The sequence below is a fragment of the Marmota monax genome, unplaced genomic scaffold (genome assembly GCF_021218885.2).
Source record: "Marmota monax isolate L192 unplaced genomic scaffold, Marmota_monax_Labrador192_F-V1.1 WCK01_AAM20220418_F8-fsc00145, whole genome shotgun sequence".
Taxonomy (NCBI): domain Eukaryota; kingdom Metazoa; phylum Chordata; class Mammalia; order Rodentia; family Sciuridae; genus Marmota; species Marmota monax.
In genome coordinates this window covers 94,774-122,294 of record NW_026695201.1, presented here as the reverse complement: position 1 = coordinate 122,294, position 27,521 = coordinate 94,774, and the positions used below count along the sequence as shown (strand labels likewise).

The window sequence follows — 27,521 nt, the reverse complement described above, 5'->3', positions numbered from 1 at the left end:
ACACTCCAGGCACAGTGAGATGAAGCCCCAAGGTGGCAAAGGTGGCAGAGCCTAAAGCAAGCACACTTCTCATAAGACAGATGAGGTCCAATACTGGGTTCTCCCAACCTAGGTGCCCTTCAACAGATGAATGGATAAAGAAACTGTGGTTTGTATACACGATGGAATATTATTCAGTCTTAAAGATGAATGAAATCATGGCATTTGCGGGTAAGTGGGTGGAACTGGAGTCCACCATGCTAATTGGAATTAGCCAATCCTAAAGAATCAAAGGCTGAATGTTTTCTCTGATATGTGGATGCTAATTCACAATGGGGGGGGGGTGTAGTAGAGAGGTACTTTGGATTAGACAGAGGAGAGTAAAGGGAGGGGAGGGAGTATGGGGTAGGAAGGGCAGCAGAATGAATTGCACATTATCACCCTATGCACCTATGTTGATTTAATTCTACATCATGTAGAATTACATGGAGAATGAGAAGTTGTACTCCACTTATGTAGGAGGTGTCAAAATGCATTCTACTGTCAAGAATAACTAATTAGAACAAATTAAAAAAAATACTGGGTTCTCTCCGATCTCTTACCTCTGTGGTTCAGGAGGGAAGAGATGCACCTTTTTGGTGCTTTCTGTGAGCATTTTTAGCTGATAGGTTAGACTTTAAATTACAGGGCCTTTGGTGGTTTGGCTTAGAAAAGGCCACTTCATCTCTGTGGGGCCTTCAGGCCATTTCCTGGAGGAAGCTCTAGGACCTTTTGTAAGTTTCAAGGAATGTGGCCCCCAGGCTAAGGATCAGTTTTCTGATTGTGGGAGAAGATGGTTCTATTTTTTCTTTTCACATGGGGATGGATTGCCAGATTCTTCTAATATGGATTGGCATCACTTGGAATTTTTTTCCTGCAACATTGGAGAATTTCACATATTTGTAAAATATGCAGATACATTTTTTTTTAAAGGAAAATCTCTGCAGGTATGGATTTCCATGGAGATTTGGTTTTTGCTGTTAGCTGGGTTAAAGAGTTAACCTTAACTTGCATAAGTTTGGTAGTAAAACATTGTGGAAGTTTTCCAAAAAAAAAAAAAAAAAAAAAATTCACAATGTGAATAGGCAAGTACATTAAAGTACACGTTTGTATTTGATTCTTTCAATGTAAATGGGTTACAGTGGCTGTAGACAGGAGCTAGCTGGAGGAACAGTGATGTCTATCAGGTGTTTCCTGTTCCTAGTTTTATTTTATTTTATTTTTTGGTAAGGAGAATTAGGAAAATGCAGTTCTACAGGGGGTGCCCATGGCTCTGGTCTAGTAGCAAAGCAGCCGGCATTTCTTTTCTTTTTTTTTTTTTTGTTCCAGGGGCACTTAACCACAGAACCACAGCCCCACGTCTCCACACCCCACAGTCCTTTTTATTTTTCATTTTAAGACAGGGTCTCCCTAAGTTGCTGAGTCTGGCTTTGAATTTGGCAATCCTCCTGCCTCAGGCCCCCCACCCCCAGGGATGGGGGATGACAGGTATGTGCCCTCATGCCCTGCAGCAGCCAGCAATTTTGAAACTGAAGTTACAAATCCAGGTAAAGGATTCCAGTTTAAAGAAGAATATGTGTGAATATTTGTTGAGCATCCGCTAGTGACCTCACGGAGCATGTGTGTGGGGCCTTGGTTACTAAACCACAAGCACATGAGCTCATAGGCAAGCTGACCAGTACGCTGTCCAGGGTCACTCAAAGAATTGTTGGAAATTTACTTGCAGACATGGTTATGCCTCGGGTGTGACCCAGTCTTTCCCAGTACAGCTGCCTGTGGAACCAGCTCATCCATCTTCTAGCCTAAAAGGCACTGGACAGCACAGAAGCCCTGCTGGTCAGGAAGAGTCCAGCCCCAGGATCAGAGTCGTGACAAGCCGCCCCGCAGACAGGTATTTTCAGTTGGGTCGGGAAGTTTCGGGGTGTTCCTGAACATGCAGGAATTGTCCCAGCACCCAACATCCCAGGGTCTGTGCCCAACTATTCTCCTTGCTGCTGGGAGGAGAGCTCATTATGGGAGGAAAAAATCTTGGTTTGCAGGTCCAGCCAGGGTCCCCGGACAAGGACAATCTATTAGAAATGTCTTTCATTATATGATGTTAAATATGATATGCAATAATATATTAATAGTTTTATAATTATAAAAATATAAAGTTATATAAAATGGACTATCTAAAAATTCAATGTAATTCTTTTGTCATAGGCTTGGGATTCTATTTTTTTAAAAATATTAATTTTTTAGTTGTAGTTGGACACACTACCTTTATTTTATTTATTTATTTTTATGTGGTGCTGAGGACTGAACCCAGGGCCTCGCACATGTTAGTTGAGTGCTCTGCCGCTGAGCCACAGCCCAGCCCTTGGGGTTCTATTTTTAATGTTATCCTTGACTTCATCAGTGAGTCTCTCATTAAATATTGGAAACATTTAGAGGTTTGCCTTGAAGTATGGAGATTTTGAGAATCTCCCTTTCAGGGATGAAGGATCTTGGGGAAATTAAGGAAATAGGGGATATTAATATCCCCTATTGGAGGAGTAGCTGGCCAAAATTTCCTCCCATTCTGTAGACTCTCCCCTCATACTCTTATTTCCTTGTCTATGCAGAACCTTTTTAGTTTAATGGCATCCCACTTACTGATTGTTGGTTTTGTTTCTTGTGCCTTAAGTGTTGTTGAGGACGTTGGTGCCGGCACATATAGGTTTTATCTCTTTTCTTTTTTTGTGGGGAGGGGGTTGCTGGGGATTGAACTCAGGGGCACTCGACCACTGAGCCACATTCCCAGCCCTATTTTGTGTTTTATTTAGTGACAGGGTCTCACTGAGTTGCTTATGGCCGTGCTTTTGCTGAGGCTGACTTTGAACTCCAGATCCTCCTGCCTCAGCCTCCTGCGCCTCTCAGCGCGCCAGCTGATACTGTGTTTTCGTCAAGCAGTTGTAAGGGTTCTGGTCTAATTCCTAAGACTTTGAGCCATTTCAATTTGAAAGTGTGTGGAATGAATGGGGTGAAAGACAGGGGTGTGATTTCACTTTTCTACATATAGCTATCCAGTTCTCCCAGTGTTATCTGTTAAAAAGGCTGTCTTTTCTCCAAAATATATTTTTGGTCCCTTTGTCAACTATCAGATGGCCATAGGTTTGTGGCTTTGTCTCTGTGGCTCTTCACGTGTATTTTGGTGTAGAAAGGTCTAATTTATCAGAATCTGGGAAGGGGGACTGGAGGGTCAAGAACAATGTGAAAGGCAGTAGATACTTCTTGATGTTTTTCTTTTTTAGGGTATTGGGGATTTACCCCAGGAGCACTTTACTGCTAAGCAACATCCCCCAACTCTTTTTATTTTATTTTTTAAATAGGATCTCACCTGGCTATTCCTTTTGGGCAATTCTAGTGTTGCCACTAGGTGGCGAAATTGCCTGACTTTGGCTCAATCCCTATCTGTCCCTGGGGCCTGGAAGGAGGGGAAGTAGTAGAATCATTTCACAGTTTGAGTTGTTATTTCTTTTCTCTGTCTCATCTTTTGTTGTGAATGGCAAAGAAATGAATTTTTGAGGTAAACCACATGTCTGGCGAGTCCACTCTGGAAATTGAGGTGACAGACACTGCACTTTGTCTTTGGGCCCAGTCCTGTGAGGAGTCTTGCCTGGGTCTTGAGGAGGCGGAGCACTGTTCTGTATTGTACTGTGCTATATGCTTTTCCACCCTATCTATTTAGTCTGGTTAAGCAGACCCGAAAATGAGGTCTAACCTCAGCTCACAGAGGAGGCCACTGAGGACCAGCAAGCCATTACCAGCTTGGTGACAGGAGCAGGAATAGAATCAATGTTTATCAGGATCCCAAGTCAGGCCTCCCAGGCATGCTGAGGTCCCAAAGGAAATGTCACCTGTGCTTTCCTGTGGGGAGGTAGATGGTGGGGACCTCGCATGAGTCTGGCCTGTTTATTACTTAGTGAAGGCAGAGGGTGAGTAGGCAGTAACTAAACCTCATCTATGGTTACTGCAGGGAAGAGTTAGATTTTAAGGTGGAAATCCAATGCAATGAAAATCATTCTCGTGAACACCTTAGGGGGCTGCCATACTGGAGAGCAACATTCTATCTCTCAGCAAGTTTTCCTCCCTCTTTGGAACACACTGTCTCTCCCCCACCCCCTGCCCTCATGAGATAGTTGGCTGGTGTCCAGGGGACATGCTGTGTGTAAAATGTGTCCTATGTATTGAAACATGAGCCTCCCTTCCTGGCTGTGAGTGCTGGAGACAGTTGGTGTGATTTGTGAGCAGGTTTTGTGCATCTTTTCCCAATTCTGTGTTCAGGGTCATGATGTTGGTAGTTTGAAATCAGCCATCGTTGGGGTATGAGTCCCACAGTAATTGGAAGACACCAGAAATCAGGTTTTGTTTTTGTTTTTTTTTTTCCCCTCCAGAAAAGCCAGCTGCCAAATGGTTACCTGCACATCAGTACCCAGTGGGCAGCAGGAGCTCACACCTGAGAGACAGGAGGGGGCAGGGATGGACCTAGGTGCCCTGTGGTTTATAACTCTTACCTCATACTTATTTGGGGGCCTCATTAGGATTATTTCAGTTTGAGTTGTTATTTCTTTCCTCTGTCTCACTTTTGTTTAGAGGAGGAGAAATATTTTCAGAGACAGGATCTCAGAAAAATCAGTAGTTAGGAAACCACAGGCCCTGAGTGGACAATTATGTGGAGCCTTTCAGTAAGGGCCTGTGTGGGGAGAAACAAGAATGAGAAGGGCACAGGGGGACCTCAGCTAGAGAGCAGACAGGCAATGTGACGCAAGGGGGCAAAATTGTGTCATATGCAGTCCAAGGGAGAAACAAAGAATGTTCACAAGCTTCTGCCCCTTTCAATGCTTTATTCACTCAAATCACTCAATACAATTCACTCTATAGGTTCTTAATCAAGAAAATGACAGTCATTAATGCTAGGTACTGCAATAGGCATGATCCATTCACAGCAAACAATTCTAGATTAATTAATTCACAGCAAACAATTCTAGATTAATTCTATGCACTGCAGAACACTTAATCATGACAGGCTAATGTCAGACATTCCCTCTGCATGCTGAGTTCAAAAGTCTCAAGACCTTAGGCTTTATATGCAGCAGATGTACATCCACTCAGATTGCGGTGAACCAGGTCTGGAACCAAGACAGGCTTTTCCTGGGTTGGAATGGATGACCTGTTGAGGAGAGGGTCATAGGGAGGAGTTGTGGCTCTCACCAGGGTCCAGACAAGGTGGTAGAGTTTGAGAGCAGTGAGGATAATGCAGAGGATTAGGAAACAATGACAAGTGATGGGATGTCAGGTCCTCATCAGGCTCTCCAGTCCAAGTGCATCCTTGTTTCAACTGGCTAAATCCCTGCTCATCAGCTCTATTATTTATAATATATATTTATAAAATTTTGGGGCTTTTGACCCTCTTGAAATCCTTATCAGCTACCACTGGTTTTCTCAGTTACATCATTTACCCTGGGGTCAGAAACATCTGGTCTGGTGATCTCCACCCTCATCTCCTGCCTTTCCCTCTTATCTTTCCAGGACAGCCTGCCAGAGTTTCACTCTGTTTACCAGGGTGACAGGAAGTAACTTGTTTGAGGCCACACTGGAGGGCTCTGTGGGTGTGCCTGCATGATAAAAAAAGTTTTGAAGCAATTATCTGATTACCTAGAAGAAATGGATTAATTCTGGTAACATACAAACTACTGAGGCTGAATCACAAACAGATAGAAAAATCTGAATAGATCAATAATGAATAAGGAGCATAAATCAATAAAAAATGTCTCCCATCAAAAATTTTAAAAAAGCTCAGGACCAGATGATTTCACTGGTAAGACTATGAATATTAGTGAAGAAATGACACCATCTATCTCAAACTCTCAAAGAATGAAGAAGGGGGAACACTTCCCAACTCAGTTCCCAAGGCAAGGATTCCACTAATACCAAGGCCAGGCAAAGACATAGCAAAAACAGAAAATTGTAAGTCAGTATCTCTGTTAATCATATAATACTGACATAGACAGTAAGAATGGGAGACAGGCTGAGAAGAAAACAGAATTGGGTGAGAGATCTCATAAAATTCACAGGAAAACCAGCGGCTATGTATCCACGGTGGAGTGACCCAATGTCAGAACCCTTTTAACATGGCTTCTGAAGGGACAGAGGAACAAGGAGAGGGCAGCAGGTGGCCAAGAGGCATCTCAGCTGGGGGAGCAATGGGCAACTGGATGAGGGGCTAATGGGAGGTCCTCACAATAGTTCCCCATCTGGTTTGACTGTAAGATGATAATAGTAGTTAATAGAGGAGAGAAAAAGCTGTGTCCTACAGTCATTCTCAGGAGAAAGGGAGGACTGACTCATATCAGAGGAAGTTGACCCCAGAGCAGACAATGACCAGGGAAAGTGGGATCAGGAAGGTTGGAGGAAACTTGTGAAGGTTGAGGTCAACCAGCTGGTCCCACTGCAACTCGCCCACACACAGCACAGCAGTGCCAGATCCCACTGCTAATAATGGATGGTGCCTTCAGGTGGGAGAAGAGTTCACCTTCCTCCCCAAGTGCCATGGTGCACAGGAAGGAACCCGGCACAGGCAGTAGAGGGGGAGGAGGCAGTGGGCAGCATGAAAGCATCCAGGGGCACATCCTGGGCTGGGGCCAGGGAGAGGGTTAGGTGGGGTCAGTTCCACAAAACGGGGGAGAGCTGAGAACAAGCCATGGCTTAGGGAGCTCTGCTTCCTTGACCTCACCACTAAGTGCCAGGAACAGCTGATGCTGGATTCACTCTGCCTTTCCACCAGGATTTTTGGACAATAAAATAATCACCGCATCTGAGGTGCTGAGTGATGGATCTGATTGATCAGGTGCTTGATTAACTGCCCTGGGGTCAGCAGAGGAAGGAGCCCAGGGCAAAGCCAGGGTCTGGATGGGACTATTGACAGAGACTGGGAACAGCAGTCGGTGAGAGCCTAGTGACAAGTGCAGCCCTAGCACGTGGGTGTGGGCACCAGTGGAGACTCTGGTAGAGTGGAGGACAGGGGCTTAGGCCCAGCAGGGGCAGTGGGTGGAGATGCAGGGCTGGGCACTGGCAGGTAACAATCATCGTGGAAGCCAGGGTCACAAGGGTCCTAAGGTGAGGACTGAAATGAGATGATCAGGGGCCTGTGGCAATACCAGATATGAAATTATGCTACAGAGCTGTAGCAACACAAAGAGCATGGCATTGGCATCAACACTGACACCAAGACCAATGGAACACCACAGAGGACACAGAGTCAAATCATCTGCCTAGGGCTGTCTGACATTTGACAAGGTGCCAAAAGTATATCTTGGAGAAAAGACAGCCTTTTTAACAGATAGTGCTGGGAAAATTGGATAGCTTTATGTAGAAAATGAAACTAGACTCCTGTCCTTATCCTGCACAAAACTCAAACTGAAATGGCTCAAAGTCTTAGGAATGAGACTTTGAGCCATTTAGGACTGCTGGAAGGAAACATGGAGTCGACATTCCATCATAAAATCACTGGCTCCAGCTTCCCTAACAAGTCCCCAAGGCACCAGATATAAAACCAGGAGTCAATAACTGGGGGGCCATACAAATAAAAAGTTTCTGCACAGCTAATGAAACAAGAGAATAAAGACAGACTACAGAATGGGAGAAAATTTGGGCCAGCTGTTCCTGATAGGGGACTAGTACCCAGGATATAAAAAGAACTAAAAAGTCTTGACACACACAAACATACACACACAAACACACACACACACACACACATACACAAACACACATACCCATACACACACTTGTACAATGCAATCAACTAATGGGCAAAAGAACCAAACAGAAACTTCTCAATCGAATAAATGCAAACAGCTTGCAAATTATATAAAAAAATGCTCAACATCTTTGGCAATCAGGAAAATGCAAATCAAAATTACACTAAGATTTCCTCTATCTCCAGTCACAATGTTGTAAGAATGTGAACAATAATAAATGCTGGTGAGGATTTGGAGAAAAAGTTCACTTGTACATTTTTGGTGGGACTACAAACTAGTACAATCACTCTGGAAAGCAGTATGGAGGCTCCTCAAAAAACTAGCAATGGAACCATCATGTGACCCAGCTATCCCACTCCTTGGTAGATCTTCCAAGATATCTAAATTCAGCATACTATAGTGATACAGCCACCTCAGTGTTTCTATCAGCACAGTTCACAACAGCTAAATGTTGTAATCAACCTAGATGCCTGTCATTAGATGAGTGGATTAAGAAATTGTGGTGTATACATATGCTGGAATTCTAATCAGCCGTAAAAAAGAATGAAATGATGGCATTTTGCTGGTAAATGGATGGAAATGGAGAATAGCATGCTAACTGAAATAAGCCAGCTCAGAAACTCAAAGGTCAAATGTATTCTCTCATATGAGGAAGCTAGACTAAAACCAAGGGAAGAGGGAGAGAAGAATAGGATAACATAAAGAGCCAATCAAATATGAATTAATAGATGAGCAAAAGGAAGTCGAGTAGGGCAGAGGAAGGAGAGTGGGAGAGGGGAGAGAGGATGGGGGAGAAGGGAGGGTCATGAACTGAAATCAATTTCCATGCATGTGTGAATTTGTTGGGATCAACTCAACTACAATGTATAACTCTAAAGCTCTAATAAAAAAGAAAAAGAAAAAAATGTCAAGGCCTCTATGGACATCTTGTTCTCCAGGCTTTTGTTTTTCTTGTATATATATATATATATATATATATATGTATGTATATATATAAAACTAGCGATTGAATCCAGGGGCACTCTACTGCTGAAGTGCATCCCAACCCACTTTTTTATGGTTGGCCTTGAACTTACTAACCTCCTACCTCAGCTGCCTGAGTAGCTGGGATTACATGTGGTGGTCACCATGATCAGCCCTAGCTTTACAGAAGAGGGCTGATAACTGCTCTGGTGGCTTCAGAACTGAGAGGGGATGATGTGAGGTGGCGCAAGCAGCTTTGGAGTTTTCTTTTAGAAGTCAGGTCATATTGAAGTCTGGTTGGTGAAGAATAGGTTGTAAAATCATCTGGGTAAGGGTGATTCTAAGACAGAGAAACAAAAATCATGAGTACTGAACAAACATTGCAGTGTCTGGAACATGTCAATGAATATCATAAGGATGACAGAAGTCAATATTTTCTCACCCAGAGGTGTGAGGGCTGAGAAGTTTTCCCCATAATAAGGCCAGAGTGAACCAGAACTTTATTTGGGAATGTAAATCTTTAACATCTTCAGAGTTATCAGGAATATAAACAAAACATTTATCTTTTAATGTTATAGATGTTCATGTCCATGAACTGTAGTTAAGTTACTTCATGTCATCTGATCTTGTAAAATCTTTCTACTGGTATGACCTCTGTGTCTACTAGAGATCCCTTTATTTCGGTTATTTAGGGCTATATAATCATGTTAGCAAATATTTATCCTACCTGTGTAGGAGGTTAGGAAGATCTGTAGGCCTTTAAACTGACTAAAACTTCTGACTCGGCCATTTCACTTGAGAGTTATTAGGCATTCCTTCTAAGAATCTCTTTTTGTAGGTTCCAGTCTACTTATTTTTTCTTTTTTTTTTTGGGGGGGGGGACTAACATAAGTGTATATCTTAAGTAAGTTACACTTAACTATTACTATTTATCTTTTAAATGCCCAGGAATGGCTGTGTTTTGGTTTTAACTATTTTTGCTAGATGTTGAAAATGAAGCAGGTCAAACTGTTGTTTCTGTATATTGTTAAGACTAAGCTGAGCTTCCATGGAGTCACTCTTGGGGCAACTTGAGAGTACATGACATATGGATCCACACACATATGGACAGACAACACAACACACAATGTGCACACATATAAAAGTAAAGGCCTTGTAGCTTTTCACAGATGAATCTCCATTGCAATGTGGCAGATGTTTAAAAACTTCATAATTGAATAAAAATAGGATTGATCAGGGAAAAATTAAACTAGGTGCATAGGACCAAAATGATGAGCTCAAAAAATGTGAAATTTAAGAAAAAACAAGGGTTCTAGAAAAAACGACATGGCTGGTAACCATTTTAGTCAAGTACCATACAATTTACTTTTGGGTTTAGTCTAATATGAGTTCAGGCAAAAGAAGCTTTTATCTTTTTTGTGGGGTGGGCAGGTCTCAGTCTCCAACTGAGCTTGCAGGCTTCTGCCATTTGCATTTCAGTGTAAGTCCCGCCTGAGGTCTACAAGGAGCTGGGAGAAACTGCTGGTTTGAGCAAAAACCTCATGCCTAAGACACTTGTTTTAACCATTTTAGTTGGTAATCAGATAGGTTTAGATGAAAATTATCACACCGTAGTTCTTATTGTGTTTAAGAACAAAGCGATGTTAAGTTTCTTAATGAGATAAGCCACTGACTGTTGAGCTGGTCCATTTCCTTGTGTGACCATACCTAGGGTTTTTCCTTCTCTCTCAAGTGACAAACTGGTTAAATTTTGCTCCAAAACCTGTTCATTATTCAAGGGGAATAAGCCTTTTGGTAACACACTGTTCAGATATTTCTAAGAGGTCTAAAGTAAGAGGTGAGAACAGAAAAGCTGGTGCTTGTATTCAAGGGGAAACTGACCTCTTGGTTCCCTACAGAGAAGGAGGAGAAGCATACCAGGGGCATTTGAGGCTATAAGTTCTGAAATATCTCAATATAAAAATACACTGAGTACATCTGAGCACAGGAAAAGTAATGGGAGATTTTAAACTGGCTTGTGAAGGTTAACTATGTGAACAGAGAGAACCTGGATGTTTTTCTTACTAAATACCTCATGTCTTTTAGTCCTACAATGGGAATTGCTAGAGTTTCTGGTTGGACAAAGGAAGGGGAGCACTCAGGGGGGATTGGATGTTGGGGGTAAGAGGGAATCCTCCTGAGAGTCCTGCTGAGCTCACACATTAGAGGCAGCATATTGTGCATCCAACTTAGTTTTTGACTGTTAAGACTCCTTATTAATTATGTTATCTCTGACAGATCAACTTCCAACTGCAAGATTGTACAATACTTCAGAAAACCATTTGAAAAAACAAACTGTTACAGTAAAACACCATCTTTTTTAGACACATTTACAACTATTGGTGATCCATTCAGCCAAGATCATTCCCAAAAAAACAACCTATAAGACCAACACATATTGCCCATGTCTTAAAGGGCCAGAAAGAGATACAAAGCAAAAACACAATGACAGAGAGGATCTCCAAAGTATGCCTGACAGAGAGAAAATTTTTAAACACAGAGACCAGATAGGGGGAAAGTCTCCCCAAGTTCCTAACTCCCCAACCATGACACCTACACCAGTGGCCCCAAGATGTCCCCATGAGGGGACCAGATGCTCTCACAAAAGGGGAACCAGAATTGTAGAATCAATGCCGCGACTTTACTGTATTGTTTCCTTTTTAAAGCCAAATAGAAGTCTTGGTATCTTACAGTGAAACAGAAATAAACTTTCATGACTTTGTGACGAGATGGCTCCCAATCTTAACATGGAATTAGGCTGGGTTCATCAGCACTCCTTGTGCCTGATCTTTGTTTTTCTTCTATTTGGCTCTTGGTGGCAAACACACTGTTGTGCAGGCTCCTTTGTTGTTGCTTTTTGTCTTGTGGTACTGGGGATTGAACCAGGGGCTCTCTGTGTCTTTGGATACTACATCATACCTTAGGGTAGGATGGCTGGCACGTTGAAAATGTGAGATGTGGTGTTCAGAAAAGTCCCTGGCACCTGTCAGATGGAATATCTATTGACTGACCATTGTGCCCTTAGTTTCCAGCCATTATCCTGCTGCCCTCTGTAGGATCCAATCCCCTAACCCTGCCCCAACCCCACAATCTAAACAGTTCCAGAGGCCTGCAGAACAGAAGAAACAGCTTGTGTTTTCCTGAGCACCAACAAGAGCTCAGAAGCCACGAGGCCTCTCCGTCAAAGCTGAGTGCAAATATTGGTGGTTACCACTCTCCATTACAGTTTGGTGTTTTTTTGACCACAGTTACTCCTGTAGGCAACTGACAGTTGAAGTTCTTGGACTATCAGACAATAAATGCATTATAGAATGGGATAAGTGCAAAGGAAAACCATGAAACTCAGGAGGGCTTAGCTCAGGCTTGCTTGTAAGAGGGAGATTCTGTGCTGGCCACAGGCTGGCATTGGGATCAGGGCTGCCTGGGCAGAGGTGTTCACTCAGTGGGTGTGGGCAGGTGTAGTTACCTGAGACAAGCTGGCTCTGCCTGCAGGAGGGGGCTTGCCAACAGATGTCAAAAACCAGATGTCCATCCAGTCTCCCGTCATAAGTACATTTATTCTGAAATTTCCTAGAGTGAGTGAGGTTGCCTCTGTGAACTCTGGTCGGCTTCCTAACACTGGCCTGTAACTCTGCCCTCAGAGTAGGGAAGCTCCTCCTCTTGATGGATTCCCCTTTCTTTTGTTTCCTCTGCAGCTGAAGTGGCCGGCAGGAAGCCAGGATGGGACAGTGCTCACAAGTCCCCCACCTCTGCTGGACCACCAGGCTCCTGGGAGTCATTAGCCTTCTCTGTGAGTAGCTGGATTTCCTGGAAGGGAGGGAAATTGGGGATGTGGGACAGCTGGGACCCTTCAGTCCTGGGGGGCTGTTGGGCTCTGATACCTTTGGGAAACAAAAAGAGAAATCCGCACTGTTATAATTCACCAGTGCAGTGTTGGTAGAGCCCAGGATGAACGGAAAAAGCAAAATGGCCTTTTGGTGGTGAGGACCTGGGACCCTGGGCTTGGGCAGCCCTGGCTGCATGAGGGACCATAGCCAGGGAGCTGAGGCCACCTGGACTGCAGCAGCAGGGAGAGGCTGGAGCTGCCTGGGGACAGGGAAGGAGACAGACCAAGAGCCTGTTCCTGGGGCACAGGGTGAGGATGCAGCACCCCAGCCTGGGCCCCCAGGGTCCTCAGGGCCTCTGCAGCTCTTCTGTGAGGGCCCCAACCAGAACCCTGGTGTCTGAGCCGGAGGAAGCTCCTCTGGTCTGCGCTCCTTTGCTGAAATGTACCTTGATGCCAGCAACCTCAGATGGAACCTTGCTTATCTCATCACTGTTCCTGGAAAAACCCTGGAAAAACAGGAGGCACCATCATTTGAGGAAAGATTGAGCAAACTGAGCAGTATCTGGGGCTCCCATGCATGGGGTGTCATGGAGGCTAAGGAAACAGTGCACCAGTGTTCTGGGAAGAATGTCCAGTTTCCATGAGGAAGATGCCTGGATCCTCCTCAGCAAGATCCAGGGAACCGAGCATCATGAAGTCCTTATTTTATAAAAGTACAAACAGCAGGGTGGGGCTGGGGCTGGGGCTGGAGCTCAGCAGTAAACCACTTGCCTAGCATGTGTGAGGCACCGGGTTTGATCCTCAGCACCACATAAAAATAAAATAGAGGTTATTGTGTCCACCTACAACTAAAAAAAAAAAAAAAGCAAAAACCAAATATTTATTCAACACCCAAAAGGACAAGCTGCCTGTTAAACTGAGGGTGTCTATGTACCACATGGCTATGGTTACACTGAACATGTGGAAGGAAACAATGGAGGGTAACACAGGTTTCAGGAGTAGGTAAAATTGTTCAGGAAAATATGCCAGGTGAGAGAGGATGGGAGGTTCAACAGAGGGCTGAAAAGTATATTCTGAAAAACAGAAACTTAAAAAAAAATACACTGATGGTAACTATGGGCCACATATCACATTTATGACATAATAGAATGTTTGTATGTAGAAGGAAATCAACAGCTAACAAACATAACATGACCTACTGAATTGAATTTTGGTGACAGCTTTAAAAATGTTGATATTAGCTTTTTCTAATTGTACTTATTAGTGGGATTCATTGTAAAATCATGTACATAACATGATTTGTTCCAGATAATTCCCTAGTACTTCCTCTTTTTCTTCTCCCTCCCCCTCTTCCAACTTTCTCTACTGTTCTGGTCTCCTATTTCAATGTATGAATGTATTATAATCATACATAAAAGTGGGGTTCATTGTGGTATATTCATTCATACATGCATATGGCATAGTTTAGTTCATTTTTCTTGTACTATTCTGTTGTGTTCCTTGACCAAACACTCAGGATCACTCCTGTTGAACTGGGCTACACGAAATCACCACACAGAGACAGAGAAATACCTTTTTCTTTGGCTTCTCTGACCTTAGGGGTCCTGGGAGAGAGAGAGAGAGAGAGAGAGGGAGAGAGAAAATGCTGAACACTTTTATTGGGAAGAAGCCATTCAAATGAGGCAAGAGGTCAGGTTTCAGGGGGTGGAGTCTAGCTTCATGATGTCTGCTGTCAGTAGGTTGACCAACATCCATGGAGGCCATGCTCATCTCATGACCTGTGTAGGGATCATGGCAGAGAGAGCAAAAAGATCAGAGCAAGGCCCACCAAAACAGAGGGGCAATGTCGGTTCAGTCCACTTTGTGCACTTAGTGCCCACAGTTCACACACACATACAGCCCATGGCTGGCTGGCCACATCTCCACACTTTCATCACTCAAGGCTAAGGGGCACTCGGTTCCTATGTGGCAGCTCCCGATATAGTTCCCCTTTCTTAATATTTTTAAAAAGGGCAATTGGGGAATTATATCTTCCAGACACTGGAATCTCGATCCGAAGTCATCATGATCTACTATTGAAACGCAAAAAGGATTAATAGAAAACATATTATCTTAATAACATAATCAACCTGGAAGTTCCAGGTTATTATTATTATTCTGCCAAACACTCATCAGGAGATTCTTTATCTTTTCCAAATTGCATGAGAAACATTGTGTTTGGCCATTGTAACATAAATATTTTTATTTAGCATGGCATTTAAGCCTTTACAAACCATAGAGCAGAGAGCTCATTCACAACATTGATGACAGTCACTTGTAGAGCATTTTAATTTAGTTTCAATTCTTTCATTATCACTTATCTGAGTATGAAGGATCTTGGAAGTAATTTAAGCTTGCCTAGGTCTGGTTAATTGACATGCACTTGTTTCAAAGCCTGAACATTAACTACAGCATATTATAGCTCTGAAATATTAGCTGGCAATAACCTGTGATAGAGTAAGATAAGTTGTATTCTTATAGGCTACAGGATATTCATCTTCCTTTTTCTTAATTCTCACATTTAAGGAGTCTATTAGGTCTGTCAGTAATATAAATATTTTGAAGGTAGAAGTCAAACATCAAAACATCCTTTTGGGTGCCATCTCTCTGAGGGTGAGGGTATTATTACCAATAAACCTCCAGAGATTATGGCATCCTTGCACAATCATGGTTGTCAACTCTGGGAGCCAGTCTAAAATATACCCAATATCTCTAGACACCTTATGTTGCAGTGCCAAGACATTTGCATAATCTATCCTCTTAGCAAAGGTGTCAATTTCTACTGTAGAATGATTAGGGCAACAATATATTGGTAGATAGTTTAATAAATAACTGACCTGTATAAGAAAAATCTATTTTAATAATCTTTCTGACAATTTTCCAGATAGGTCAATATAGTCTTCATCTCTAAGGACCAGCATGATTGGCTGGTTTAAGTTTCTTATATGTGGTCTTTTTCTCAAAAGATACTCCCAGACAGCCTGTTTATCATAGGATCAACATATAGGTCTAACTGACCATTATAGTCAGTACAGTTAATCTAGTTTCATTGATGGACTTTCCAGTCCCCTGAAATGCACGTTAAAATTGGACCTGAGAAATGGGTCCATAGAAGTTTGTTCATGGCTTTTACTTACCTGACACTCTGGTGGAGCTGCATGGTTGTAAACTCTGCAGTTGGGAGATTTACTTCCTGTGTCAGGTTTTTCAGTCATTTTCATGATGACAAGTTTCAACTCTATCTTTGGAAATCTGATTTAATGTACTGAATCATGTTCAGTAACAGTAAAGCTCTCAATATTACAATTAAGAAAAAATTTTAAAATATTTGGTAAGATCTAATATGTGTCTGTAGGGTCTTGTTTTCCCCATTTTCTTTATTTGAAAGATTGGTATAAATCATAATATAATTAGTTTAAATTATAAGGAGCCCTCAATCTCTTCTTGAGAGGTCATAATATCTCAGAATATTATCCTTTAAATAGCTGTCCCAATTGTCCTTTTAGAAAATATGATTAAGGTTACTTCCCACTGTGGGGAGTAGTATATAAATCTCACCATATTTTTAGTGGATAATAAGTCCAGTCAGATAATTTATATAATACCAATGAATTTCCAACAAGTTTTGCAACTTCCATTGTTTAAAACCCATGTACAACCTTAATTTGGAGAACATCAGTCCTAACAAAATATTCTCTCAAATCTCACAACAATCCAACAAACAAAAGTTATATGCAAGAATCAGCAGTGTCTTTGAATCATCAGATTTAGTCTCCTATCTTTAGTATTTTCCCTTGTAGCACATGCCACTTTAGAAGTGAGTTTTAATGGCAGATGCCAGTGTTATCATCAGATCTTAAGGCAGTCTGCGTTTGGCACCCAGACCAGGTTGTTTAAGGGTTAAAGGCACTGCTGTGCAGATGTGGTCTGCAAACATTGCCCAGGAGGCCTTGTTGCAGCTGTGCCCTTTAGACCAGCTGATGAAAGCCTCTGCCAGACCTTGAAGTTCCTGTTCAGCACAAAACACTAGCTTCCCTTAAGGACCCTCTTACAATGCTGGAAGGGGGACACAAACACTGTGGTGACCACAATGACCTCATCAAATCCCTGAGGATGCTCTAAAATACAGGCTGTCAGAGCACCCAATTGCACTGTTTCCCCATGGGATAGCAGGCTGTTTCTCTGGGTACTGCATTAAACAGAGCACTTAAATGTACTGACCACCACTGTACTGACACCCAGCAAGTGCCTGCTGTCCATGCACAGAGAAACCAACAGGGCACCAGGTTTTGCAAGAAGAAAGAACTTCACAGTCGCTCCCCTGACAAGGAGAGAGGAGGTATACTCTGTCTCCCCAGGGAGCAGGAAGAGACTTAAGGCAGGGATGAGAAACAGAAGGCCAGGTGGCCAGAATCCGGAATCTTGGTGGCATGGTCCACACCAGGTGCCCTGGGCCTGGTGCAACCTCTGGGTACTTTATAAGTGCACTGGTCTCTCTGATCCCATGCTCCCTCCTGCAGCTGTGGCTGCACCCTGGCTTCTTTTTTTTATTTTTTATTGTTGGTTGTTCAAGACATTACATAGTTCTTGATATATCATCTTTCACACTTTGATTCAAGTGGGTTATGAACTCCCATTTTTACCCATATACAGATTGCAGAATCACATCAGTTACACATCCATTGATTTACATATTGCCATACTAGTGTCTGTTGTGTTCTGCTGCCTTTCCTATCCTCTACTATCCCCCCTCCCCTCCCCTCCCCTCCCCTCTTCTCTCTCTACCCCCTCTACTGTCATTCATTTCTCCCCCTTGTATTATTTTTCCCTTTCCCCTCATTTCCTCTTGTATGTTCTTTTGTATAACCCTGAGGGTCTCCTTCCATTTCCATGCAATTTCCCTTCTCTCTCCCTTTCCCGCCCACCTCTCATCTCTGTTTAATGTTAATCTTCTTCTCATGCTCTTCGACCCTACTCTGTTCTTAGTTACTCTCCTTATATCAAAGAAGACATTTGGCATTTGTTTTTTAGGGATTGGCTAGCTTCACTTAGCATAATCTGCTCTAGTGCCATCCATTTCCCTGCAAATTCTATGATTTTGTCATTTTTTAATGCAGAGTAATACTTCATTGTGTATAAATGCCACATGTTTTTTTAATCCATTCGTCTATTGAAGGGCATCTGGGTTGGTTCCACAGTCTTGCTATTGTGAATTGAGCTGCTATGAACATCGATGTAGCAGTGTCCCTGTACCATGCTCTTTTTAGGTCTTTAGGGAATAGACCAAGAAGGGGAATAGCTGGGTCAAATGGTGGCTCCATTCCCAGCTTTCCAAGAAATCTCCATACTGTTTTCCAAATTGGCTGCACCAATTTGCAGTCCCACCAGCAATGTACAAGTGTACCCTTTTCCCCACATCCTCGCCAGCACTTGTTATTGTTTGACTTCATAATGGCTGCCAATCTTACTGGAGTGAGATGGTATCTTAGGGTGGTTTTGATTTGCATTTCTCTGACAGCTAGAGATGGTGAGCATTTTTTCATGTACTTGTTGATTGACTGTATGTCCTCCTCTGAGAAGTGTCTGTTCAGGTCCTTGGCCCATTTGTTGACTGGGTTGTTTGTTATCTTATTGTCTAATTTTGGAGTTCTTTGTATACTCTGGATATTAGGGCTCTATCTGAAGTGTGAGGAGTAAAGATTTGTTCCCAGGATGTAGGCTCTCTATTTACCTCTCTTATTGTTTCTTTAGCTGAGAAAAAACTTTTTAGTTTGAGTAAGTCCCATTTGTTGATTCTAGTTATTAACTTTTGTGCTATGGGTGTCCTATTGAGGAATTTGGAGCCCGACCCCACCGAATGTAGATCGTAGCCAACTTTTTCTTCTATCAGACGGCGTGTCTCTGATTTGATATCAAGCTCCTTGATCCATTTTGAATTCACTTTTGTGCATGGTGAGAGAAAGGGATTCAGTTTCATTTTGTTGCATATGGATTTCCAGTTTTCCCAGCACCATTTGTTGAAGATGCTATCCTTCCTCCATTGCATGCTTTTAGCCCCTTTATCAAATATAAGATAGTTGTAGTTTTGTGGATTGGTTTCTGTGTCCTCTATTCTGTACCATTGGTCCACCCTCCTGTTTTGGTACCAGTACCATGCTGTTTTTGTTACTATTGCTCTGTAGTATAGTTTGAAGTCTGGTATCGCTATACCGCCTGATTCACACTTCTTGCTTAGCATTGTTTTTGCTATTCTGGATCTTTTATTTTTCCATATGAATTTCATGATTGCTTTCTCTATTTCTACAAGAAATGCCGTTGGGATTTTGATTGGCATTGCATTAAACCTATAGAGAACTTTTGGTAATATCGCCATTTTGATGATATTAGTTCTGCCTATCCATGAACAGGGTATATTTTTCCATCTTCTAAGATCTTCTTCTATTTCTCTCTTTAGGGTTCTGTAGTTTTCATTGTATAAGTCTTTCACCTCTTTTGTTAGGTTGATTCCCAAGTATTTTATTTTTTTTGAAGATATTGTGAATGGAGTGGTTGTCTTCATTTCCATTTCAGAGGATTTGTCACTGATATACAGGAATGCCTTTGATTTATGCATGTTGATTTTATATCCTGCCACTTTGCTGAATTCATTTATTAGCTCTAATAGTTTCTTTGTAGAGCCTTTTGGGTCTGCTAGGTATAGAATCATATCATCTGCAAATAGTGATAATTTAAGTTCTTCTTTTCCTATTTTTATGCCTTTAATTTCTTTCGTCTGTCTAATTGCTCTGGCCAGCGTTTCGAGAACTATGTTGAACAGAAGTGCACCCTGGCTTCTAACCCAGGTCCACAAGTCCCTGTTCTGGTTCCTCAGCTTCTTGTCCTTGGAGACTTTTGGTTCCTCTCAGCTCTCTAGGTCTGCAGCTGCATCCTGAAAAAGCAACTTGCAAACAGTTTTTAGAAACAAGGAGGTTGTGGTGTATGGCCCATTTTCACACCCAGAATTACATATTTCAATATGTTAAACTCTGATTAGGCTGGATGACCACAGTGCTAAAGAATATTTCTATTTTGCTCATTAATTAAAGAGGGGACCATGGGATGTTACAACCCCTTCAAAAGAAGAATGAAGGGCACCTCAGGCAAGTGGGAAGGTTGAGAGGCATTTATGAATAGATGCCCAGGCTCACAGGGCTGGAGTGTCTCTGGGCACATGTCATTTCCAGTGCTTACCTTGGGATGGGGCACAATTTGCTTTCATTTGAAAACTCCACAACTTGGATAATTGTTTTCAATGTAACATATGATACTTTTGTATTATAGAATAACTCAAGAAGGGGAAGATGGGCAACCAGCATTAATAATATAAAATTTAAAAACTTCATTCAAGCCTGGTATAACAAGTCCTCCCCTCCACCTTCCCACCTGACTCCTGGATGCACAGGGGTCCTGTGGGGCTTGGTGATGGTGCCTGCATCACAGTGAATTTCCTTTTAAACTCGACTTTTATAAACAGGAACGTCCTGGCTGGACCTTGACACCTACAGGCACCAAGGAGATTGAAGCCACAGGATGTCTGACTCCTGCATCCCATCCCTGTACTCAGGAGGAGACCCCCAAGAGGGGCAGCTAGATGGGAGAAAGGGACACCAGCCTGGAACTGGGAATGTGTGCTTCTGACCCTAGGGTGCTGGGCCAGTAATGCTCATCATGATAACAACAGCAGCGAATGGGAACAGCACAGTTATTGAATACTGTGCCCAAAGCTCTTTCTGCTTAAATCTAAAGAAGAATTCAATGAAGTAAGCACCATCACTCCCATTTCACAGATGAGAAAACTGCAGACAGAGAGGTTAAGTAACTGTTCAAGTTCACACAGCCAGAAGATGGGGGACCTAGATTAACTCTGACTTCACTGAGGTGAAGTCCAACCTTGTAACCACTCTTTATACCATCCAGCCGTGGGACCTAGCTGAAACCAACTTAATTTTGGTTGATTGAAACCTAACCATAAATGTTGACACCACAAAAAGAACTTGGAGAAAACTAGTAAAAATGAGAAACATACTTTTGAAGGGAGGTCTATCCTTTTAAGCAAGATATGAAACTAATAAATACTAAAAAAATATTTTGATACCTTTCACTTCATGAAATAACATTTTGGCCCCTGGGTAAAATTAAACTGTAATAGATTTAATGGAATTCTTACAAAATTCCAGTGAGATTTTTCACAGAAAAAAAAAATTCTCCAAAAAATTTGTATGGAATCAGAAAAGACCCCAAATACCAAAAGCAAAAAGAATAAAACTGAATCTCATTCCCTGATTTGAAAATACAATATTACTATAATCGAAACAGCAGGGTTCTGGCACACAAAAAGACCCATTAACCAATGGAAAAAGAAGAAATTCCATAAATAAACCCAGTGTTTACAGTCAGTTGATGTGATGTTTGACAAATGTGCTAAGAATATACAATGGGGAAAGGACAGTGTCTTCAGTAAATGCATATGGGAAGATGGGAGGAATAGAGGAACTTTAGACAGGACAAAGGGGAGGGAGGGGAAGGGAGGGGACTTGGGGGTAGGAAAGATGGTGGAATGAGATGGACATCATTACCCTAAGAACATGGATGAAGATGCGAATGGTGTGACTCTACTTTGTGTACAACCAGAGACATGAAAAATTGTGCTCTATATGTGTAATATAAATTGAATTGCATTCTGCTGTCATATACATAACATATTAGAATAAAAATTTTAAAAAGAGAAAAAACAACTCAAAATGGATAAAAGACTTAATCATAAGGTTTTCAACTCTAACACCTCTAGAAGAAAGCATAAAGGAAAACTTCCATGAGCTTGGGTGGTAATGTCTTGAATAGAATTCCCAAAGCACAGACACCAAAAGCAAAAATTGACCGAATTGCATCAAATTAAAAACTTTCTGCACAGCAAGGGAAACCACAGAGTGAAGAGACAGCCCATGTCTTGGGAGAGAATATTTGCAAAGCACACATCTGATATGGGGCCAATGGCCCTAATGTATAAAGAACTAAGTAACTCGATAGAAGGAAACAGGTAACTTGATTTAAAGTTTTGAACAGATACTTCTCAAAGAAGAGAAATGAATAGCCAATGGATCTATAAAAACGAATAGCCAACATTTTTGATCATCAGGGAAATGAGAATTTTAAACAGGGAGATATCAGTCACATCTTTAGCTTGGCTGTTATTACAATGATGGATGTTAATAAGCACTGGCAAAGATAGGCAGAAAATGAACCCTCAGACTCTGTTGGTGGGAATGTAAATTAGTGTCGCTATTTTGAAGAAATGGAAGGTCCTCCAAAACTAAAACCAAAACTCTTATATTATCCAGCTCCCCACTTCTGGGCCAAACATTGAAGCTGGCGTGTTCACTGAGACGCTGTTCCCAACAGCTAAGATGTAGAAGCAGCCCAAGTGCCCGTGAATGGATGTTTCCTTGGAAAAAGGAAATGTGGCGTTTGTACACTGGGGCATGTTATAGATACTCACAAGTGAGAGACGTGACACAAGGAGAAATCTGCAAATTTGGGTTGTGTACTGGGTGTGGCATACCCCAGTGGAGCCTGGGCTTCTGAAAGGAGGAATTGTCCATCCTCAAGGACAAGATGGTTGGGTTGCGATTTCCCCTGGTGGTTAAATCCTACCTGGTCTCCAGGAAGAAGAGAGGGTCCCCAGGTTCCCTGGGGCTATGCCTGATGGGAGAGAAAGGGCTCAAGGAGGCCTACTGTCCAGGGCTGTGCAGGGGGACAGCCACTAAGGAATACTGATGGGGACTCCAGGGGCAGTTCAAGAAAGTTCTTTCTTGGTGACTCGAACGTGTATTCACCAACTGTTCCACTTGCTCCTCCACATTTTCAGTCTATCATCACCTGGTCTCAAAACATGAAATACATTGGTCACCCTTGAACTTCTGCAGGGAAAAAACAGGTGTGACTCTCTGACCCCCTTCCCTGTGTGGGACCTTAGGAGGCTGAGAGGATGCGGTGGACTCCTCAGGCTCAGCTTTAAGGTGGTGGACCCACACTCATGCGTAACCCCGCCCTCATTGTCTCTTAATGTCCTACGAATGAGACGAATGAGACGTGAATTTCCCTGTCCTAAGTCCCAGAGATTTATAACTGATTCCACAGCATGACCAATACTATCTTGAGTAACTCACTTTCTAGAAGAAGGGGAAGGGGAAGCACCTTCAGGAATGTTTTAATCTGTTGAGCAACCTGCTGCCCCATGACTGGTTGCCCAAAAGCAACAACATGAGTTCTCCCTCATGGGGTCTGGGGTCAGCACTGCTCTACAGCGGGGTCTTCTGGCCCAGGGTCTTGCAGAAACAGATCAAGGTGTTTTCTGGGGTGCCATCATCTCGAGGTTCCACTGGGAAGCTTCTGCTTGGAGTTCATCACAGTGGGACTGTGGACAGGATGCAGTTCCCTGTGGCGGCTGCCTGGAAGCTCAGTTCCTCAATAGCTATTGGCCAGGGGCTGCCCTCAGGACCTTGCCACGTGGGCGTCTCCACGGGGCCGCTGTCAGTATGGCAGCTGGCCTCATCAGAGTGAGCAGGAGAGAGGCCGAGGACAGGGAGCAGGAGTGAGCCAGGAGGAACCCGTGCTCTGGTGGAAAATGGTTGTATTAAGTGACAGCCCATCATTTTTGCGAGGTGCACACTCTTTGCGGGAGAGGATGATACATAGGTGTGAACACCAGAGAGGGATCCTTGGGTGACATTTTAGGAGCTGCCTCCTACACTTATACATTCAGCATGTGCCCTACAGTGAGCTAGGCGCTTTCTTTTTTTTTTTTTTTAACATCAGAAATGTATTAGTTGCTCAAAACATTACATTGATTTTGACATATAATATTTCATACATGTGTTTCAAATGGGTTATGAATTCTTATTATTCCCACGTGTACAGATTGCAGGATCACATTGGTTATACCGCCACGTTTATAATACTGCCATACCAGTGTCTGTTGTATTCTGCTGTCTTTCCTATCCCCCTCCCCTCCCCTCCCTTCCCTCTACCCCATACCATAACTCATTTCTCTTTCTCTCTCTCTCTTTTTTTTCTCCACTTCACTTCACATCCTCTTATATGAATTTTTGTATAACAATGCGGGTCTCCTTCCATCTTCTGTGCAATTCCCCTTCTCTCTTCCATTCCCTCCCACCTCTCATCCCAGTTTGATGGTAATCTTCTTCTCATGCTCTTCCTCCCTGCTCTGTTTTGAGTTGCCCCCCTTATATCAAAGAAGACATTCGGCATTTTTTTTTTCGGGATTGGCTGACTTCACTTAGCATAATCTGCTCTAATGCCATCCATTTCCCTGCAAATGCCATGATTTTGTTATTTTTTTAGTGCTGAGTAATATTCCATTGTGTATATATGCTACATTTTTTTATCCATTCATCTATTGAAGGGCATCTAGTTTTGTTCCACAGTCTAGCTATTGTGAATTGTGCTGCTATGAACATTGATGAAGCTGTATCCTTGTAGTATGCTCTTTTTAGGTCTTTTGGGAATAGTCCTAGAAGGGGAATAGCTGGGTTGAATGGTGGTTCCATTCCCAGCTTTCTGAGGAATCTCCACACTGATTTCCAAATTGGTTGCACCAATTTGCAGTCCCACCAGCAATGTGCAAGTGTACTCTTGATTTTAACTCTTGTGCTATAGGTGTCCTAATAAGGAATTTGGAGCCCGACCCCACGAGATGGAGATTAGGGCCAACTTTTTCTTTTATTAGATGCAAAGTTTCTGGTTTGATTCCTAGCTCCTTGATCCATTTTGAGTTAAGTTTTGTGCATGGTGAGAGACAGGGATTCAATTTCATTTTGTTGCATATGGCTTTCCAGTTTTCCCAGCACCATTTGTTGAAGATGCTATCCTTTCTCCATTGCATGTTTTTAATCACCTTTGTCTAATATGAGGTAGTTGTAATTTTGTGGATTGGTCTCTGTGTCCTCTATTCTGTACCATTGGTCTACCCACCTGTTTTGGTACCAGTACCGTGCTGTTTTTGTTACTATTGCTCTGTAGTATAGTTTGAAGTCTGGTATCGCTATACTGCCTGTTTCACTCTTCCTGCTTAGAATGACTTTTGCTATTCTGGGTCTTTTATTTTTCCAGATGAATTTCATGATTGCTTTTTATATTTCTGTGAGAAATAGCATTGGGATTTTGATTGGCATTGCATGAAACCTACAGAGTACTTTTGGTAATATGGCCATTTTAATGATGTTAGTTCTGCCTATCCATGAACAAGGTATATCTTTCCATCTTCTAAGGTCTTCTTCTATTTCTCTCTTTAGGGTTCTGTAGTTTTCATTGTATAGGTCCTTCACCTCTTTTGTTAGGTTGATTCCCAAGTATTTTATTTATTTATTTTTTTGAGGATACTGTGAATGGAATGGTCGTCCTCATTTCAATTTCAGTGGATTTGTCACTGATACAGGAATGCCTTTGATTTATGCATGTTGATTTTATATCCTGCCACTTTGCTGAATTCATTTACTGAGCTAGATGCTTTCAATTCACAGTCTCATTTAGTTCATGTCACCATGTCAAGACGGATAAGGAAATGAAGGTTAGTCCAGTGAAGTAACCCACCCAGAAATAACTTCAGCAGAACCAGGACTTGATCCCAGAATTAGTTCCAATTCACTGGACAAGGCTGCCTCCCTGGGTCAAGGAAGGTGCTGGGTGAACTGGTTAAGGAGCAAATGTCTGTTTCACTTGTTCTCCTTGAGGAAATATCCATGTTCTCTTTCCCAATGCCCTAGGTGTCTGCAGCACTTTAGCCAAGAGTTCTGGAGCTCATGGTTCTGGGATTAAAGGTTTTAGAACCCACACTAATCTGACAGCAATCCAGGGAGGTTCGGTCTTGTTCCAAGTGATCCAGGAGCCAGAAGATCCCAAGATAGAGGAGATCTCCTGGGGTGTCACCTCTGATTCAAATGCCATTTACATGCTGAGACTCCAGAATGGGACGGAAGATCCAAAGTGGTTTGGTCTTCAGGACAAGTACAAGCAGAGGGTCCAGGTGCCCAGTATGTCATCCCTGAGGATTAACAATTTGATATCACAGGACAGTGGGCAGTACTGGGCCCAGATCATACTTCAGACGGGAAGAGAAATTAAACGAGTTTTCCACCTCACTGTTTATGGTAAGTGACAGCCTCACCTAGTCCCAGGGCCAGCCTCCTTCTTTGAGTCTAGGAATCTCTGAGACCACATGCTTCAGGATTCTCCTCAGGCACCAACATGTCAGATATTCATCACAAACAGTAGAGCTGAGGATTTATACCAGGGAGAAAGATCACATCGTGTTTTGGGAGAAAAAAACGGAAATTTGGCCATTTTTGCAATAACATTTCCTCCTCTTTGTAAGACTAAACTATATTTTTGAGATAGGGTCCTGCAAAGTTGCTTAGGACCATGCCAGGTTGCTGAGGCTGGCTTTGATCTTCGTATCTTCCTGTCTCAGCCTCCTGAGCTGCTGGGATTGCGGGTGTGCACCACCATGCCCGACAATTTCTTCCACTTTAAAGGGTCCCTGTGATGACTCTGGGACTATCCAGATAATCCTATTTAAAGGTCAGCTCTTTTTTTCATAACTTAGCATATTCACAGATTCAGAAGATAAAGATGTGGACATGAGTGGGGACACAATTGTTCTACCATGTTTGGAATCCACATGTATCTAGTTCACTGTCCCCAGTGCTTGAAGAGAGTGGCCAGTGAGAGGCCAGCTTCACTTCCACAGACCCCACAAATCCTGCTCTGCAAGCCTTGATAGGGTAGGAGAAGTGATGCTGCTGCATGTCCCAGGAGATCTATTTTGCGAACTCTAGGGTCCCCATAGTACATCTCTGCCTAGGGCAGTCCCTCTGCAGAGAGTGGACTGCAGGTGCAGGTCCTGTGTGATTTCCAGACTGGCCTGTAGATCAGACCCTTCTCCCCCAGTCAGGGGGACATTCTAATTGCCTGCAGAGCTGTGCTCTCTGTTGCAGCCATGGTATCTCCCTCAATGTCTCCTGTTTTGACATTGAGCTTTCTGGGTCCTCCCAGAGCTGGCCTGGTGTCCTGCCCCAGTCAGGCTGTGCAGTCCCAGGCACTGTCTCAGCTGAAGACCCAGGACACAGGACCCTGGCCCCAGACAAGCTCTTCTGTCCCACTCTTCCTTCCCTTCCAGAAGACCCCTATCTTCTAGAAATAATTGGCCCTAAAAACTGGGATTCAGCATCATTTTCTCATGGGAAAAAAAGTTTAGACTTGCTTCATCTAGTGAGATCACATGAGCTTAATAAAGTGGCTGCTGTCACTTGTCAACATGTAGCTCTGGGGAAATTGTGCTTTATTTGTAACGTGCTCCCAGCTTCCTCCTAGGGCTGCTGCCTCTGGTCAGTGAGACACTGGAGGACAATGTGTGGCATGTGTGAGGCTCTCTCCTTTGTCCCCTCCCTCCTCAGATCCTGTGCCCCTTGCCCAGATCCAGATCACATCAGCATCCATCACACCCAGCTGGTGCAATGTCACTCTGGAGTGTGGGGTCCGAGAGGCTGTAGACGTCCTCAATGTAACCTGGGTGGTACAGGGTCCCCCCAGTGAGCTGGAGCAGAGAGGGGCAACAGGACCCCCCAACCCCTGGACACTGGCCCTGAGCCTGCCACTGAGGCAGCCCAATGTCAGCTTCACCTGTGTCCTCAGCAACCCAGTGGACCAGAAAAATGCCACCTTACAGCTCCTTGACCTCTGTAGCCCAGGTGAGTGCACCTGCAGGAGGGAGGGGTACAGGAAGGGCTCAGGTGGCTCTGGAG

General features: G+C 43.0%; 1 long non-coding RNA gene across 1 annotated transcript; it reads left to right on the top strand.

The window, feature by feature from the left end:
• The first annotated feature begins 1,679 nt into the window (after positions 1 to 1,679).
• LOC124082468 (uncharacterized) lies at positions 1,680 to 25,951 on the top strand. The gene is made up of 3 exons (XR_006848409.2): positions 1,680 to 1,909; positions 12,494 to 12,588; positions 25,485 to 25,951. It is a non-coding gene; the product is annotated as an uncharacterized LOC124082468 (long non-coding RNA).
• The last annotated feature ends 1,570 nt before the right edge of the window (positions 25,952 to 27,521 follow it).